The sequence below is a fragment of the Dasypus novemcinctus genome, chromosome 3 (genome assembly GCF_030445035.2).
Source record: "Dasypus novemcinctus isolate mDasNov1 chromosome 3, mDasNov1.1.hap2, whole genome shotgun sequence".
In the NCBI taxonomy this organism is placed as follows: Eukaryota; Metazoa; Chordata; class Mammalia; order Cingulata; family Dasypodidae; genus Dasypus; species Dasypus novemcinctus.
In genome coordinates, this window is record NC_080675.1 from 64,259,641 (window position 1) to 64,278,698 (window position 19,058).

The 19,058-nt window shown below is 35.1% G+C and overlaps 1 pseudogene; it reads left to right on the plus strand.

Moving 5' to 3' along the window:
• The first annotated feature begins 330 nt into the window (after positions 1 to 330).
• Positions 331 to 1,139, plus strand: LOC101446635 (poly(rC)-binding protein 2-like; annotated as a pseudogene).
• Positions 1,140 to 19,058: the final 17,919 nt, after the last annotated feature.

Consider the following 19,058-nt stretch of genomic DNA (forward strand, 5'->3'; position numbering starts at 1 on the left):
TCATACCAGCAGAGGCATCAACAGGAACAGCCACAGCCTGCACCCTCTCTTTCCTATCCACCCTCCACCTGCCCAGGGGTATCACTCCCCTTTCCTCCTCCTCCTCCTCCATACTTATTCCTCCTCTGCTCGCTGACCTGTGGGGGACCTCCCTAGTCTTCACTCCTGCCCCTATTGTTCTGCCCTTCCCCTTCCTGCTGGCTACCTTCCAGCCCTGTCCACTTCAACCAGTTCCCCTTTTCCTGACAGTCACCCTGAGCCTGCAGTTTTGGCCACCAGTGGCCTAAGACTTGACCACTCAAAGTCCAGCTTCCCAGAACATCCCTGAACATGGACATCCATGTCATTGAAGGAGGTTTTAATGTCTCTCTCACCATCCAGCTACTTATGCAAGGAAAAGAAGTTGGCAGTATCATCAGAAGGAGAGCAGAATCACTTAGGAAGATGTTCCAGGAAGTGGAGCACACATCAACATCTTAGAAAGAAATTGTCTTGAGAGAATTATCACATTGGCTGGACCCACCAATGCCATCTTTAAAGCCTTTGCTATGATCATTGACAAACTAGAAGACATCAGTTCTACAACTAACAGCATAGCTGCCAGAAGACCCTCAGTCACCCTGAAGCTTGTGGTCCCTGCCAGTCAGTGTGGCTCTCTCACTGGGAAAGGTAGTTACAAGACCAAGGAAATACCAGGGTACAGGGGCTCAGGTCCAGGTGGCAGAGGATATGATCCCCAGCTCAACTTATTGAGCCATCATTATTGCTGGCATTCCACAATCCATAATTTAGTGTGTCAAACAAACCTGTGTAGTCACATTGGAGACTCTCTCCCAGTCTCCCCCAGAAGAACGTGACCAGTTCTCTGGTTCTCTTTGCAGGTGGTCAAAAGAGGTACAGGCAGTGACAGTGACAGCTTTCCCCACACCACCATGCTCATTTGCCTCAACCTTAACCTCAAGGGGCTGCTTCTAGAATCCTCTACCATTCAAAGAATGTATGACATTCCACAGCCAGATTTGAAAAAGCTGTACCAGTTGGTGATGCAACAGTCTCATGTTCCTATGATGCAAGGCAACACCAGATTCAGTGCTGGTTTGGATGCTTCTGCTCAGACTACTTCTCATGAAGACTCATGAGAGAGAGAAGACACAAATAATCAAAATGAATTTGGGACCATTACTTCTACTCTTACAGAAATAAAAAGAATTATAAAAGAATACAATGAAAAATTGCATACCATCAAATTAGATAACCTACATGAAATGGACAAATTCCTAAAAACACATAAACAAGTATAACTGACTCAGGAAGAAATAGTCTGAACTGACCTACAAGTAAAGAGATTTGATCTGTAATAAAAATGCTCCCAACAAAGAAAATTTCAGAAACAGATAGCTTTACTGGTAGATTCAATCTATCATTTTAAAAAAGAATGAACAACAATGCTTCTCAAACTTTTCCATTCTGTGAAGTCAGTAAATCAAATCCATATGAAAGATCATAAAAAAACAAAATTATAGACCAATATTATGAATATAGATTAAAAATCCTCAACAAAATACTAGAAAACTGAATCCAACAGCACACTAAAAAGGATTATATTCCATGACCTATTGAGATTTAACCCAGGAAAGGGAGGGTGGTAGAACATTAAAAAAAATCAGTGAATATAATACATACATTAATAGTATGAGGGAAAATAAACAGAAGATCATCTCAATTGTATCAGAAAAAGCATTTGACAAAATCAAACACTATTTGATGAAAAGGGCACCCAAAAACTCAAAATATAAATTATCTTCCTAAATGTGATAAATTACATTTATAAAAAAAAACTCCAGGTAACATAATGTTCAATGGTGAAAGACTGAAAGCTTTCCCTCTTCCATCAGGAACAAGATGAGGCTATGCACTTTTACTATGATTATTTGACATTATACTGGTAGTTCTACCAGAGCAATTAGGAAAACAACAACAACAACAACACAAAAGCATCCTGACTGTAAAGGAAGAAATAAACTGTCTGTGAAGATTACATGATCCTAGATAACTAGAAAATCCCATAGAATCCACAATATAACAGTAAATCGAATAAACCAGTTCAACCAAGTTGCCAAGTATATGATCAACACACAGAATTCTCCATTTCTATATATCAGCATTGAATTAAGAAAATTTCATTTAAAATTACGTTCAAATAATAAAATACCTAGAAATAAATTTAACTAAGGAGGTGAAGGGCTTGTACAAAGAAAACTACAAATCATTTCTAAAAGAAATTAAAGATAAATGGAAGGACCTCCTAAGTTCATGGGTTGGAAGACATAATATCATTGAGATGTCAATATTACCCAAAGCAATCTACAGATTCAATGCAATGCCTATCATAATTCATAATGGAAAATTAATCTTCAAATACTTACAGAATTGCAAAGGACCTTAAATAGCCAAAACAATCTAGAAAAAGAACAAAGTTGGAGGCTCACATTTCCCAATATACAAACTTACACAAAGTTACAATAATCAAAATAGTATTGTACTGGCCTAATGGTAGGCATAAAATAATAGAATTGTGAATCCAGAAATAAACCTGTAATCAATTCATTTTTACCAGACTTCCAGAACCATTCAACAGGAAAAAATAATATCTCCAATAAAGGGTGCTAGGACAACTGGATATCTATATACAAAAAAAATGAAGTTGGATCCTTTCTTTATAAAGCATACAAAAACTAACTCAAAAAGGAACAATAATTAAAATATAAAACCTTTAACTGCAAATTTCTTTAGCGAAAATTTAGAAGTAGTTGTTCATGGACTTGGATTTGGAATGGAGCCTTAGATTTGACACTAAATAATGAGCAACAACAAAAATTATAGATCAACTGGATTTCATCAAAATTTAAAAATTTGCATGTGAAAGGACATTACCAAGAAAGGAAAAATAAACCTACTGAATGAGAAAATATTTGCAGATCATGTATCTGTTAAGGACCGAGTATGGAGAATATATAAAGAACTGTTACAATTCAACAACACGAAGACAAGTAACCCAATATAAAAATGGGAAAAAGACTTGACAGAGTTCTACAAAGATAAACAAATGGCCAACAAAAGCATGGAAAGATGTTCAAAATCATTAATCACTAGGGAAATGTAAATCAAAATCACAGTGAGGTGCCATTTCACACACCCACTTAAATGAACATTTTTTTTAATAAAGGAAAATAAAAAGTATTTAGTAGTATGTGAAGACACTAGAACCTCTGCACATTGTTAGCAGGAATGCAAAATTGTCCAACCATTGTGTAACATAGTTTAGTAGTTCCTTGAAAGGGTAAACATAGAAATACCATATGACCCCTCAATTTTACTCCTAGTTATATATCCACACGGACTGAAAGCAGGTTTTGAGACAAGTACATGTGCATGCATGTTATATTAGCATTATTCATGAGAGTCCGAAGGTGGAAACTGATACACGGTTACAAAGATGATAAACCTCTTAGATATGTTGCAGTTATGCTCCTAGGTATTTACCAAACTGATTTGAAAAATTTCATCCATACAAAAACATGCATGCAAATGTTTACAGCAGCTTTGTTTAGAATCACCAAAAACTGGAAATAATCAAAATGGCCTTCAATAAGTGAAATAAGTGAATGGATAAATCTATAGTACATCCGCACAATGAAAGAAAAAAAGAAAAAAGAACAAGGAAGGAAGGAAGGAAGGAAGGAAGGAAATGGAGGAAACGTAAATGCATGTTGTCCAGTGAAAGAAGCCAGTCTGAAAATGTTACATACTATGTGATTCCAACCATTTGACCATATTTAACAAAATTTAAAACACCTTAAGTAATAGATACCCATAAAAATAAAGAAACAAGAAATCATTGATGGGGGTCTCTAGGCCTCTAAAACATTTTGTGTCTAGATATTGGATTTTTATTTCATATGACATTTTAAGAAAAAATTAAAATAAATGAACATAGGAATTGCTTTCCTCCTTGACAGAATGGATAAGTTATTGCCTTTTAAAATTAATATAAATGTCTTATTTTAACAAAATAAAAGTAGTTCCATGGAAAGGTAACCTGAAAATGTTCAAAAGACTTAAAAGACACTTCCTACATTGAACAATGTTATTAAAATCTTTAATCTGATAAATATTTGAACTTAAGGTTTTAAATTTCAGAACACTATATTATTCACAGCTTTAATGAAACTTGCAGGTGTGTCATTGATAGAATAGTCTCTTAAATTCACCATGCCACCAATAAGTTGACATCTTTTTCTGTAGTTTTCCCCAAAATATCCAGGAAGCATAATTTATATTCATATTTTTTAAAATAAGAGGAAAATGGAACAGAAAAATACTGAGTTACTGCAGTAACCCAGGTTAAAAAAAACAACAAACAACCTGATTTTAAGTAACAGGCACGTCAAAAGATCCGGAGAGTCCTAGTCTTAAATTATCAAGAAGATATTCATATTTAAATTTCATGAAGACACTTCAAAAAGTTTAGATAGATAAATTATACTTTATAAGTTTTATAGACTCAAAAATACATTTGATGTTAAAATGAGCACTGTATTATTCTCTTTAAAAGCATTCTTTAAGGATATAAAAGACAGGAAAAGTGAGAGTTCAGAATATATTTTGCCTTTAAATATTTGACTATGGAATCATGTAAGTTTTTTCCATATTCAAAAATAAAATAAAATTTAAATGAACAATACCTCTCACTATGGATATTCAAAATCTTTCTTTGCTCTCTGGTTTCAAAACACAGTTGATTGTTCATCATTAGATGCATAAATTTGAAGAACCTAAAAATATGGCAAGAAATTTCGACTTCAGAAGTCATTTTTTTCCTAATATTCTTTTGTTATTTTCAGACAATTCATGTGAATTGAAGTATAAGGAAATACATGTTTCTCTAACTGCCATAGATAGTGATTCCTCTGATAGATCCACGCAGTCAGTTGAAAACCTTCTAGAAAGTATTCACCTCTCTAGATGCAGTTAAGAACATTTGTGATTCATGGGAAGAAGTCAAAATTTCTACAGTAACAGGAGTTTGGCTAAAATTGATTCTAGAGCTCTTGGTTGATTTTGAGGGGATCAAGATTTCAGTGGAGGAAGTTAACTGCAGGTGTGGAAATGGCAAGAGAACTAAGAGTATTAATAGAAAATGTATTAATAGAAGTATTAATAGAAGATGTGACGGAATTGCTGCCATCTCATGATAAAATTTGAATGGGTGAGGAGTAACATCTTACTCATGAGCAAAGAAAGTGTTTTCTTGAGGTGGAATCTACTCCTGGTGAAGATGCTGTGAGCATTATTAAAATGACAACAAAGGATTTAGAATATTACATCAACTTTATTGGTAAAGCAGTGGCAGGGTTTGAGAGGATTGATTCCAACTTTGAAAGAAGTTCTCTTTTGCATAAAATGTTATCAAACAGCACAACATGCTACAGAGAAATCGTTCATGAAAGGGTCAATTGTTGTGACAAACTTCCTTGTTGTCTCATTTTAAGTAATTACCAGAGTCACTTCAAACTTCAGCAGCAAATTCCTTCATCAGTCAGCACTTCTAACATCTAGGCAAGACCCTTCATAGTAAAATGATTATGGCTTACTGAAGGCATTATTTAACAATAAAGTAATTTTAATTTAAGGTGTGGATATTGTCTTTTAGACATAATGTTATTGCACACTTAATAGTCTACATTATACTGTAAAGAGAACTTTTATATGCACTGGGGGAAAAAAAGAAGTGTACGACTCATTTTATAGTGATATTTGCTTTATCCTGATGCCCTGGAAATAAATCTGCAATATCTCTGAGGCATGCGTATGTGTGTAGAAGCAAAAAATTAAGAGAAGGGAAATAAACTTTAAAAATTTCTCTTTGTTATTATTTCCTAAACCATGGGTCACTCCCCAGAAGAAAGTATATCTGCTTCTTTTGTTTATTTTTCCTGGTAATGGTTTCTTCTTTTCAACATTCCTAAATAAAATCTTCATACCTCTGTATCCTAGAGATTTGTGTTTTCACTATACCCTATTAAGCTACCTAAAAGAATATAGTTCGTCATTACCCCATCACCCTGTCAGCCTAATTGTTTTCATGACTTTTACTTTTTTAAAAAACAAAACATTAAACTTAAATCTCTCAATTTTCCCCCATTGATTTCAAAGACATCTGCACATACAAAAGACAAATAATTTACAGTCTCCCCATTTCTCTTCAAATGTCATCATCTGCTCCATCTCCCAATATATTAGAGTATCCTTATTTATCAGTTTATGTTATTTTCATTTTAAATTGTAATTTGGATTTTCATGCTTTTTCTAAATGCAAATGGTAAAATGGTAAAGCAATAGACAAAATTTATAATCTTATATTTATTTTTAAAATGTTCACTGATGAACCAGTTTGTGTGATGGATTCCTGGGGAAATTATAATTCTATTTTAAAGACTCTGTGGAGTTTAGAGTGAAATGTTCAAAGCAACAAGGATAATGGATAGTTGTTTTTCTTATATTACATCTATGATCAAAACATTGTCTTACTTCAGTTTGATTCATAGTCAGTCTATATTGCAAACTTTTGTGATTTTATTACCATTTTGAATTGCTTTTCTGTTGGAAAGACCTTAATAAACAGCATCAACTTTTAAATAACACATTTTGTTGAATGCTCTGAAATTATTTTATTTTACCCATGTACTTGATTGGTAATCTTGCTGGGTACACTGCCCCATTCTTATTTTTTATTCAGTGTTTTTTAATAAGAACTCTTTTTTTCTATGATTTTGAAATGAGCATATATTTAGGTATGGGATTATGGTTTCTTTTTCATTTACCATGAAAAATCACCTAATTTCTATCCCTCTTCAATCTCCTGTTCTATGTATCCGTTATGCATTTTTGTTTGGCTTCTAAGCTATGACTTCTTTAATAATATTAATTGATAGTGTGATCCTCTTATTTTCATTAAACCAGAAAATCACATAAATACCTGTTCATGATGAATCCCTCCTGTGCCCAGCACTTTCATAATTATATTTCCTTTTGTTTTGTTTCACAGTAACTTCATTGTCTTTTTTTTCTCCTTGGTGGGAGGTAAGATAAGCAAATAAATGTCCTAATTTACTATGCTGAACTTATTATATATGTGTGTGTGTGTGTATATATATATATATATATATATATATATATGCACTCATATATTTATTTTTCCATACATGCATGTGTATATATATATGTATGTGTATTTATGAAGTCTAGTTCTGGATGCACGACATTCCATTTCAATTGTGTGACTCATGAATCTCTAAGCTACGGTCTGTGAAGAGTGGACAGTTTAGTTGAAACGGGCTTGAATTCAAATTTTGCTCTATCCTTTATCAGATGTGTGCCCTTGGGTAAATGATTAGCTTTATAGAATTTACTGTCCTGAAAAATGGAAGAAAATATCATAGCCAATACAAATGGCTGTTGAATGTGCAAAAAGTGCTTAGCTCAGTTCCTTGACACATTGAATGTGAATGTTTGCAGTAGCCTTAAGAATTTCTTGTCATAATCTGCTAGAGAATTATTCAACTTGTGAGATCACATTCACATTCTTATTTCAAAATTTTAAATTCATTTTACTAATCAGTCTCTATTCAACCTAGACATTATTATACATATCCATGATATTCTTTCATATGAGTTACTGAAAACGTCTTTCTTTTTTGTTCTCCATTCACTATGCTATTAAACATTATGTGTAGGATATGTTTTTAGGATTTTGTTTATTTATTTTCTGTCCTTTCAACCCTCATATTTTTGTTAGAAATCTTTAGTAAGCAGGTTAGTTTGTATATTGGCAAGCAAATATTTCCAAAGGTGACAAGATGAATTTTAACCCTTTTAATATCATACACCATTTTCCAGAAACCAGAATCAGTAACTGCCATATAAAATCCACCCTGAAGAATAGCTTGCAGTGCCACTGTGCCCTCAGATCCTTCCTTTGCTTATGCAGGATATTAGTCATGACCAGTCACTACTTCAGTGATTAACAATTTTTATTTTCAGAAAGAGCCTCATTACTTTTCACCTTGCTGAGTGTGTATTTCTTCTTTTCTCTTTGTGCACGTTCTTCCACTACACTTCATAAATGTTTTGTCTCTGTTCTCACCCTATCACTTTCTTTCCTCCATTATTTCTTCCAGTCTTCATGCTTTGAATGAGGTCAGAGCTCATAATGCTTTTCTTTGTGTCCTCTCACTTCATTCTTAGTAAGCAGATCTCTTTGCATTTAGAGCACAGATAATTGGTGAGTGCCTTGAACTGGAAGCCATTTACAGCAGAACACTTTATGTTTTTCAGAAATATGTCCCAAAGAACCCAAATCACCTAAGTATCCAGAAATATTGTCCCTTGTGGCTATCCCTGGAAATCCCCCTGCAAACTACTGCTGCAGCTTGTAGAATTTGCACACTTTATAGCAAACTCGCAGGGTTAATTAGCTTCTAGCGAGGCTTGATGAATTGACATAATTTATGGAGGCTTGATATCAGCTGCAACTTTTCCAACAAGTACTCAATCAAATAAATTTTATTTGAATGGTTGATTTTACATCTTTTTGGAAGTGGATCTTACAGCATGTAAGTGTCATAAACGTTCTTTGTGCAGGAGGCCCTATTTTTTTAAACAATAGTTCCCTGGGGTGAAATTAATAACTTTATCCTTCATCATTAAGAAATTGTTTAGGAGAAATATGATTTGCTTTTTTAACAATGGCAAGAGAAAAAGCAGGGCAACAGATAGAGAGACTATTGCAATTATATAGGCAAAATATGATGGTTTGGACTAGTTTGTAGGAATTAGTGATAGCAAGAATAAGTGGCATGCCATTCACTAATGGGTTCATGATTGAGTCTTTTGGCCCACTGTTATCTTCTTTGGTTATATTTTATAGGTTATATAATGCAAGGAATAGGAGACATCAGCCTGAAAAATGCAGAAATCATTCTTATCTTCTCAATCTATTTAATTTTGTCAATTAGCAAATTTATGAAATTTTCTCACCTGAGAAAGTTTTCATTTGTATCACAAAAGGCAAGACATGCATAGGCCTAAAACTTGACTGCAATTTTCTATTTCCTCTTGATTTCAGCTATAAAAATACAGAGTGGTCTGTCTCAGGAAGTAGTGAGCTCCCTGTCATTGTATTTGTCATACTCAGACAGGATATCTACTTGACAAAGATATTGCTCCAGGGATTGAAACAATGACATGTTTTGGTCTCATATATTATGAGACTCTAGAATAAAAATATTTTTACTACCCTGCTCAAGACTCACAACATCTTTTACTCTGTTTATTTTTTATTTTATTTTTTCTGTCATAGAGTTCAGAACAGATGGGGCTGAGTGACCTGGAGGCCATGATAACATTGTGAGATCCAAGACCAGTGTTGTGCCTATGGCAGTAGGCAGGAATAGTAGCAATAACCCCAAATAGCAGTAAAGGTAGTGGGAGTTGAGTTACTGCCAGATACTGGTTTCCAGTCCAAATGTACTAGTATGTCACCACCTGCCACAAGTGTTAAATGTTGCCAGCCCTTTAAGTTTGGGCAATCATATGTATTAGTAGGTTTCCTGTTTTTGATTGCCAACAGATTGACCGAAATACTATATTTTATCAAAATGTGGACTATTCTATGCTGTTACAATAATAATATCCAAAATATCTTATTTTCTTAACCTTTAAATTAAGTGTAAATATCATTCAGACAACAAGTCATGGCCTTTTAAAAATAAGAAAATATTGATACCTTCTTGTAATGATGACTTTTGTTATCAATAAAAAAGTATAGCTAGAATAAATTTTAAAATTCCCCTTTGTTTCAAAAGATCATTTTTCATTTGAATAAATTACCATTTACAGGAGTAAATGAATGTGTTAATAATATACCTATAGTATACTTTTACGATATTTTATAGAACAAACCAGTCAACATTGTTGAAAACAACTTCTACTCTGCCTTTTCATTTGATGAAAGACTCAGAATGAAATTTGACTATTATATTGAAATAAATGTTAAAATGAAATTTTATTTTCTCACAAAGTTTAGAAAACAAGTAGTTTGAAATTCTGACATTCAAGAGCTTTATCTTCATGAAAGGAAAATGAATTCAAAAGGGAGAGAATGCTAAGTAATGAATGAGTAATGTATCTCTTGTGAGTTTAAGAGATACCTTTTAATTTTTTTTCTGATTGAAACAAACCTGATGTTGAAAGTTTGCAGTTAGAAAACAATGAGTATGTTAAATCAACGATATTTCTCATATTGTCCAATGTCCATATCAATATAAATATTTTATCATTGAAAAGAAAATGACTATGTCCATATGTATATATCTTTGGCATTTAAAATGTTATTAAGAATACATAAAAATTATGCTACAAGGTAAAAAATGATAATGGCAAAAGGAGAAATTAGTAAAAGAGGTAAAGAAAGGTATTTTGGCAGCAATTCTTCAAAAGGCTCAGGAACTAAAGACTAGGTGAGTTCCTTCCATTCTTAAAATGCAAGTATTGGGGAATTAGTTGGACATTTCCATTGTGAACTGAGCTCTGAGTGTGCATAACACCACCCAGCAGCAAGGTAATTGTAAAATAGGCAGAACATATTACTCTAGAAAGAGTTTTCAGTTACATTTGAGTAAGATTAATAATAATAATAATTTAACAACAACTTAAATTTTATGCCAACTTAAAATTTTCAAATTCTTTCACAACTATCTCAAGAAAACTGAAGTTCTAGAGAATAAACATAATGTTCTTATGCATAAATGAGAAAAAATTAATGAAATATTAATAACTTGGAAATGCTTGGAGTCATAGAATTCTGAATTATAACATTTATTAGAACCAATCCCAAATTATTTTCTCAAAAATGTGTTAGCAGAAAATTTTCTAGGTTTCCTTATGTTTGCCTTGAGTATCTTCATTATTTATTTAGTAAGACATACAGCTGGATGAAAGTTTAAAATCACATTCCGTTGACTGACAATGTTGGAAAGTTGGCATAATTTGGCCATTCTAATGAGTTTTACCCCTCTTTATCTAATTCCATGTATGTATATTAATATTCTATTAAACTTAAATTTTAAAAAGATTAAAAATCATAATTCTCATGTAAATTTACAATGGCTCCATGCCAAAATTTTAATCAGCTAATGAATTAATGAGGCTGTTTGAGGAAATAACCTTTTTTACCAGTTGTGGGATCAGGACCCTGAAATCCAGGTACCAAGTCATAGCATGTGAGCTAAAATAGTACATTTCCATAACCCACAAGGTAAAGAATGTCACAAAATTGCTGGTATAGGTTGACAGCTCTAGCTCCAAATATAAAGTAAGAACTTGTTTCTTTATAGTGGGCTTACTATGCCTGACTGAATGAGAATCATCTCAAATGTAATGCTCTAGTTATGGGCTTCCTTACACAATCAATTTTTCTAAATAAATACAGCAAGTTGGAAGACTGATTTTTGTTGAATGCATGCAAATAACTATATTGCCATAAAAAGTGAGGAACCTCAATAAATATGTTTCTGAATTTTTGGATGAGGGGAGAGAGGAGAAACAAGTTAGTGATAATCAGATACATTAAAAATATTTTATTTCAGATTTTAAAAACTTATTCTAGGGAAGTAGATGTGACTCCAGCAGTTGAGTGCCATCTTCCCACATGAGAGGTCCTGGGTTTGGTCCTGATGTCTCCTAAAAAAATTTTTAAAAACACACATAAAAAACACAAAAAAGCATAGTCTACTAAATTGAGAATGAGCTACATTTCTTCATATATCCATTAAAAATGCACACTAAGTATTACCAACAGTATTCCAAACAAATAACCACAATTAAACTCCCCCTCTTTAAGTATATAATCCTCACTAAGTAATTCTTGCTATGCCAGATTGTAGGTCAGCAGTCTGCTTTCATAGAGTGTGTCTGTGTCCATACTAAAAGGAAACCTGGGTATTATGACTCAGTCCATTGGTACAGTATGAAAGTTGTCTAAGCCTTGTCAGTTTGGAAGCCTATAACCAAGAGTCCATTGTTTGAAGTTTCATTGGTACAAAGTACGGAATTCGGTCCTAACACAATGCACTGTGATTGTCTCATCCTGTGACTTAGAGCAGAACCTTCTGGAAAACACCATGGGGAGGGAAAAAACTGTCTTATAATGATATCAAATGACTGTAGTCATTCTAATATAGTCAGTAATAATTTAGGAATGCAGAAAAGTAAAATTCTTCATTTGGGTATGATTTACCACTATTTTCTAAGAGGTTGATAAATGTTTCTCATTATGATAAGAACAAATAATGGACAGCAATTTGTTGGCAAATCCCCTGAGTATTCATATAAAATATGCAATCTCTGGTATATTTCTATTTATAGTAATTTAGCTCTACAAGCTTCATTTAGGGTAACCTAAACTTCCCTTTGATTTAACAATTCCTATGCAGGCCTTATAAATATATTTAGTTAATTAAGAAATTTGAAACAGTACAAACAAACATAATTATTTCTAGTATCTCTTTTTAGTAAGTGAAAAAACAAATCTTTATGATTTTCCCAGGGTCTTCTAGGAATTATAAAGGATAGTTTTAGGTGTAAAAATATTTCCTTATAATTTTATGTTGTTTCTAAATGTAAGGTCTGATCTGGGAAAGACAAAAATTAAAATATTAATCACAAGAAATTTAGCCACTAGATAAAGATGGGTGCCTGGGCAACGAGATTATTAAGAAGCTTAACTCAGCTATAACTGAGGAAACTTTGTCCTATTTTTAGTAACAGGGCATGATAAACTCAGATCAAAGAAGTAAGATAATTTTGGTGTGCTGTAGAATCTCATCTCAACTATCTGAGAAAATGAAACAGAAGGTAAAAATGACATTTTATTATTTTAACAGTAAGAAAACCAAATTCCAAAATTTTTTGAGGGGGCATGGGGGAGTGGTTGTGGGAAGATGGTGGAGTAAGAAGTGCCAAGAATCAGTCCCTCCAGCAGAACAACTATTAGACAGGGACTGTGCAGCACTTTGGCATTGTGTATGAATTCCAAAATTAGATATTGGATTATATTTGTAAACTGGTATATTCCTCTGGGTGTGTTCCCCTTTGATTGTATTAAATTCAGAGGTTTCACTTTTACTTGATTAAATTATGATTAAGACTTTGATCAGTCAGGTCAGTAGGATGTTGAGTCCCTGCTCCCTTGGTGGGCAAGGACCCAAAGAATAAATGACACAGCAGAGGAGAGAGTTTAAATTTTGATGCTGGATCACAGGGAAGTAAATATGAGAGAAGTAGAAATACATGAGGAAAGAGAAAAGGTTACATTAGACACAGCAGAGGCCCTGGAAAGAAAATGAACCTGGTAGTCTGACTTTGTGTCTGACTTTGTGAAGAGAGCAGAGCAGCTGAGACTGAAAGAAACAAATCCGGGGAAAAGGAACAAGGCTTATTATAGCCTACAGCTGAGAAAGGAAGGAGATGGGGCCACTGAGATTTAAGAGAAAGAAGACTGAATCCTTGCAGAGACTGGCAGCCATCTTGCTCCAACACGTGGCAAAAGACTTTGGTGAGGGAAGTAACTTATGCTTTATGGCCTGGAAACTGTAAGCTTCTACCCCAAATAAATACCCTTTATAAAACCAACAGATTCCTGGAACCTTGCCTCAGCACCCCTTTGGTTGACTAATACAGTCTGAATTTGAAACAACTATTTTGAAATTTGAGTTCAGTAGAACACTATACAGCATCCAGGGAAAATGGAAAGAAAAGGCAGGTAAAATTCTAGTAAATTCCAGGAAATTCCTCTCATTGTGCAGCATTTTCTGTTGCCCAGCCACCATTATCAAAGTGGATATCAGCAGGGTCTGGTCCCTGCCAAAGCTTGCTGTTGCCAAAAAAGGACATAAAAACTGACTTCCCCAAGATCAAGAGTGTGTATGGGTCTATTGCTGATCACACATTCTGATTAGCTACTTTTCCTTGCTGGGGACCTGGATCTGAAGATGGCCATTGTTCCAACCCACCCAGCAAAGGCAGCAGAGGAGATTTAAGGTGGTACATTTACTCAGAGCTGCAGAGGACAGATGAAAGGTGCACTTTTTGGGCAGATTAAGAAAGCACAGGTTTGGGAAGCCATGAAAGAAGGTCCTGGAGCCCTTCCTGATCCCTCCATCATGCTCTCTCCAGGTCAATTTGGAGCAATTGGCACTCCCTTTGTTGGTACATACCTGGTCTTGTTCCAGCTGTGAAAGACTGACTTGGGAAGCTCCTCTCCAATGTGCCCCCACTCCAGAATTTGCCCTCCAGATTAAAGCAGCTTGAGACAAGAAAAAGCACAAATGAAAAATCAGAAATGGACACATTACTACCAACACCACCAAATAAATAAAGACAAGAAAAGGATACTATGAACAACTGTATGCCAACATTATTAGATAAGATAGATGAAATAGACAAATTCCTAGAAACACAGTATACCTATATTGACTCAAGAAGAAATAGAAGAACTCAACAAATCAGTAACTAGTAAAGAGATTGAAGCAGTTATCAAAAGCCTCCCAACAAAGAAAATCCAGGACCAGATGGCTTCACAGGGCAATTCTACCAATCATTCCATAAAGAATTAACATCAATCCTGCTCTAACTCTCAAAAAGTTAAAGAGGAGTGAACACTCCTTAAGCCATTCTATTAGGTCAACATCAACCTCATACTAAAGCTAGATAAAGATGCCACAAGGAAAGAAAATTAGAGAGCAATGTCTCCTTTGACTATAGATGCAAAAACCTCAACAAAATGCTAGCAAACTGAATTCAACAACACATGAAAAGAATTATAGCCATGATCAACTGGGGTTTATCCCAGGTATGCAACATAAGAAAATCAATTAATGTCATACAACACCTTAACAGAATAACTGGGAAAAAAAACACATAGTCATCACAATTGATTCAGAAAAGGCATTTGACAAAATTCACCACTATTTCTTCATAAAAACACTAAGAATTTTAAGATTAGAACAAAACTTGCCCAACATGATAAAGAGAATATATGAAAAACCCACAGCTAACAAAAGACTTTTGCTCTAAGACCAGGAACCAGTCAAGGATGCCTACTGTCACCATTGTTATCCAACATTGTACTGGAAGTTCTAACTGAGGAAATAGATATGACTCAACCAATTGGACTCCCATCTACCACAGAGGAGGTCCAGGGTTTGATGCCCAGGACCTCCTGGTGAGGGCAATCTGGCCCACGTGGTGAGTGGGCCCACACAGAGTGCCACCCCATGCGGGAATGAGGCCCTGTGCAAGAGACCTGCCTTATGTGGGAATGCCGCCTTTTGCAGGAAAAAGCCACCTGGTGCAGGAGTGCCAGCTGATGCAGAGAGCTGGCACAAGATGATGCAACAAGAGACACAGAGGAGATAAAAAAAGAAAATGTAGCAGAACAGGGGAGCTGAGAGTAATAACATCTCTCCCACTCTGGAAGTTCCCAGGATTGGTTCCTGGAGCTGCCAAATGAGAATACAAGCAGACAGAAAATAATACACAGTGAATGGACACAGAGAGCAGACAATGGAGGGAATGGGGGGTGGGGTGGGGAAATAAATTTAAGAAAAAAGGAACTAAAAGGCATCCATGTAGTAAAGGAAGAAGTAAAACTTTCTTTATTTGCAGATGACATGATCCTATATACAAAAAATTCTGAAAGATCCACAATAATGCCCCTAGAACTTACAAATGAATTCAGCAAAGTGATGAGGTACAAAATCAACATCCAAAAATTAACAGTGTTCAGCTGAACAATGAGAAGAAGTAATAAAAAAAATTCCATTTACAATACCAACTAAAAGAATCAAATGTCCAGGAATAAATTTAACCAAGGATGTAAAAGGTGTGTACACAGAAACCTACAAAACATTATTCATAGAAATCAAAGAACTAAATAAATAGGACATTCCATGCTCATGGATTAGAAGACTTAATATTATAAAGATGTCATTTCTACCCAAGTGATTTATAGCTTCAAAGCAATTGCAACCAAAAACTCAATAACCTTTATTGCGGAAATGTAAAAGCCCACCACCAAATTTATATGGAAAGTTAAGAGGGTGTAAAAAGCCACAGTCATCTTGAAAAAGAAAAAAGTTGGAGGACTCACACTTCCTGATCTTAAAACCTATTACAAAGCCATTGTAATAAAAACAGCATGGTACTGGCATAAGGAAGGACATATCAACCAATAGAATTAAGTCAATAGTTCAGGAAACAACCCTAACATTTATGGCTAACTGACATTTGACAAGAAGTGATATACATCTCAATTGAGAAAGAGTAGTCTCATCAACAAATGTTGCTGGGAAAACTGATATCCATTTGCAAAAGAATGAAGGTGGACCCCAACCTCCTCACACCATGTATTAATCTGCCAAAGGCATGCTGATGCAAAGCACCAGAAATCTCTTGGCTTTTATAAAAGGTATTTATTTGGGGTAAAACCTTTCAGTCCCATGGCCATGGAAAATCCAACTCAAGGTACTAAAAAAGGTGCATTCTCACCAAACTCAGCTGCCATATGTTGAAGCAAGGTGGAGTAGAACTCTGTCTGGTCTCTTAGGACTTCCTGTATCAGTCTCTGGCATAGGGCTTGTTTCTTTCTGGGTCTTCTCAGTTTCACAGCTTCTCAGCTGCTCTGGTCTCTTCTGCTGCAAACTATTAGGTGAATGGTTTATCTTTCCCCAGGGTCCTAGGATCAAACTGGAAAGGGCTCTCTCTTATCCCTTGTGTCCTCTTGAGTGAGTGACCATTTATATCAGCCCACCATGAGGTCAGAGACTGACCTTCAGTTATGCAAAACTGATGTGATTGAATCAAAGCCCTAATCTTAACAGGTAATTTAATCAAGATACGTGTAGCAGTTTGTTATGGCTATGAATTCCAAAAATAGATATTAGATTATGTTTGTAATCTGATCTGTACCTGGGCATGACTGAGTTATGTTTAGGGCATTGAGTCCCTACTCCTTGGCAGATGAGGACTCACAGATAAAAGGCATGGCAAAGAATGGAGTTGAGGGCTTTTGATGTTAGAGTTTTGATGTTGGAGTTTGACGCTGAAGCCTTAAAAGCTCACAGAAGAAAGAGAAGCCTGTCCAAGAAAGAGAGGAATGCTGAGACCAGGAAGAAGGAAGCCCTGGGAAGGAAGGAACCTTGAACCCAGAGAGAAGCAAAACCCTGGAAGATGAACCCAGGAAGCCTGAACCCTTGCAGCCATCAGCAGCCATCTTGCTCCAACACATGAAAATAGACTTTGGTGAGGGAAGTAACTTGTGCTTTATGGTCTGGTATCTGTAAGCACCTTCCCCAAATAAATACCCTTAATAAAAACCAAGCAATTTCTAGTATTTTGCATCAGCACCCCTTTGGCTGACTAATACAATATGTCAGCTGAATCTAAAGCATTCAAAGGTTATCACACCTAGAGGAATAGATTAGTTTACAAATATAATATTTCTCTTTTTGGCATTCATAATAATAATCTCAAACTGCCAAATTCTACCCTCTGAATCCCAAGAAGACATTTCAATATTCAAATAACCTTAAATATTTTCAGGTAGCAATGCTAAGTACAAAATCACATCACAGTTAGAGAAATACCGTTTGTCTTGGGGCAAAGTCCCCTCAGGCTATAGGTGTGCTGATGCCACCTAACAGAAATCTGTTGGCTTTTATAAAGGGTACTTATTTGGGGTAAAATCTTACAGTCCCAAGGCCATGGAAAGTCCAACTTAAGGTACCTTAAGAAGTACTTTCTCACTAAAGTGAGCTGCCACATATTGAAGCAAGATGGCATGTGATCTCTCCTTGGTCTCTCAGGGCTTCCTATATCAGTCTCTGGCATAGGTGTCACTTCTTTCTGGGACTTCTCAGCTGCTTAGCTGCCTGTTCTCTTCTGATGCAAACTATCAGGCAAATGGCTCATTTCACCCCAGAGTCCCAGGATCAAACATGACAGAGCTCTCTCTCTTCCCATGTGTCTTCTTGAGTGAGTGTCCATTTATATCAGCCCACCAAGGGGTCAGGAACTCAACTTGAGTCACACAATACTAATGTGGTAGAATCAAAGCCCTAATCATAGCAGGTAATTTTAAATCAAGACATGTCAACTGAATCTAGTGCATTCAAAGAGTATTGCAAAAAGAGGAATAGATTAGTTTACAAACATAGTCTTTCTCATTTTGGTACCCACAAAAATAATCTTAAACTGCCACTCACCATATCCAAAACAATAAACTAAAAAATATATTAAGGACCTAAATTTAAGAGAACTATGAAACTCCTAGAAGAAAACTTAGGGAAGCATCTTCAGGACTGTGTTAGGCAATGCTTCCTTCAATTTTATGCCCAAAGCAGAAGCAATGAAAGAAAAAACAGATGACTGGGACCTCATTGAAATTAAAAACCTTTGTGGAGCTGCTGGAGCTCAGTGGTTGAGTGCCTGTATTGCATGTATGAGGTCCCAAGTTCAATCCCCATTACCTCCAAAAGAAAAAGAAAGTTGAAAAGTAAAAAGTTTTTGAGTCTCAAAGGACTTTTTCATGGAAGTGACAACCTACACAATGGGAGAAAATACTTGGAAATCACATATCTGAAAATGGTTTAATATCCAGAACATATAAACAAATCCCACAAACCAATAACAAAAAGACAAACAACCTAATACAAAATTTTGCAAAAGATTTGAATAGTTTTTTCCCCAAAGAAGATGTACAAATGAAGAATAAAAAAGCTTGTTAAAAGGTACCCAGAATCATTTAGGCATAGGGAAAAGCAAATCAAAACCATAAGAAGATACCATTTTACTCTTACTTCAATGGCTACCATTTAAAAAAAATAGAAAACTACAGGTGTTAAAGAGAGTGTAGAAAATAAGAGCACTCTTTCATGGAG